This window comes from Schistocerca nitens, chromosome 12 (genome assembly GCF_023898315.1).
Source record: "Schistocerca nitens isolate TAMUIC-IGC-003100 chromosome 12, iqSchNite1.1, whole genome shotgun sequence".
NCBI classification, from domain to species: Eukaryota; Metazoa; Arthropoda; class Insecta; order Orthoptera; family Acrididae; genus Schistocerca; species Schistocerca nitens.
The window spans coordinates 149,943,655-149,944,520 of NC_064625.1; the positions used below are offsets into that span (position 1 = coordinate 149,943,655).

The window sequence follows — 866 nt, forward strand, 5'->3', positions numbered from 1 at the left end:
AAAACTAAAACTCCTCCCGAACAGGACTTGGAAGGCCCAACGGTACCGACCGGCCGCCGTGTCATCCTCAGCCCACAGGGGTCACTGGATGCGAATACTGAGGGGCCTGTGGTCAGCACATTGCTCTCCCGGCCGTATGTCAGTTTAGGAGACCGGAGCCGCTACTTTTCAGTCAAGTAGCTCCTCAGTTTGCCCCACAAGGGCTGAGTGCACCCCGCTTGCCAACAGCGCTCGGTAGACCGCATGGTCACCCATCCAAGTACTAGCCCAGCCCGACAGCGCTTAATTTCGGTGATCTGACGGGAACCGGTGTTAACACTGCGGCTAGGCCGTTGGCAAGGAGGGAACTAAATGATCGCTATATGGCGATCAGCCTTCCCACACGCGTGTAACCACTGTCAACTCCGTAGCTTCATATGCTTTGCTATAGCACAATTTATCCTTTAAGGGGGGTAGGACGTTAAACGGGCCGACTTGGAGCAGGAGAGGCACCACAGGACATTTTAATTTCCACTGTCTATACTTTTACAAGTAAATTCATAAAACTTTGTCAGCATGACCAGGAAGGATTTAGGATTCAAACTAGTAGCAGCCGAAGTTCAAAAACATAACAAAATAATTTTTTTTACATGTGTAATTTTATCATTTTTTTCACTTACTATTGGCTGCATTTGTTGCTACAGGTACACTTTTCTTCATAAGTAAGAGAGACTGTTCGATGAAGTTTGCACAGCATACAAACCATACTTACAGGTGTCTGGAAGTCTAGAATCTATTTAATTTATGAAAAAAAATGAATGATCTGTTACGTTTTAAACTTTATGTTTAGAAAAAAATCAAATTTTGTAGTTAATTATCTCAATTTT

At 44.2% G+C, this 866-nt stretch overlaps 1 pseudogene; it reads right to left on the reverse strand.

Moving 5' to 3' along the window:
• Positions 1-219: 219 nt before the first annotated feature.
• On the reverse strand, positions 220-337 carry LOC126215586 (5S ribosomal RNA; annotated as a pseudogene).
• Positions 338-866: the final 529 nt, after the last annotated feature.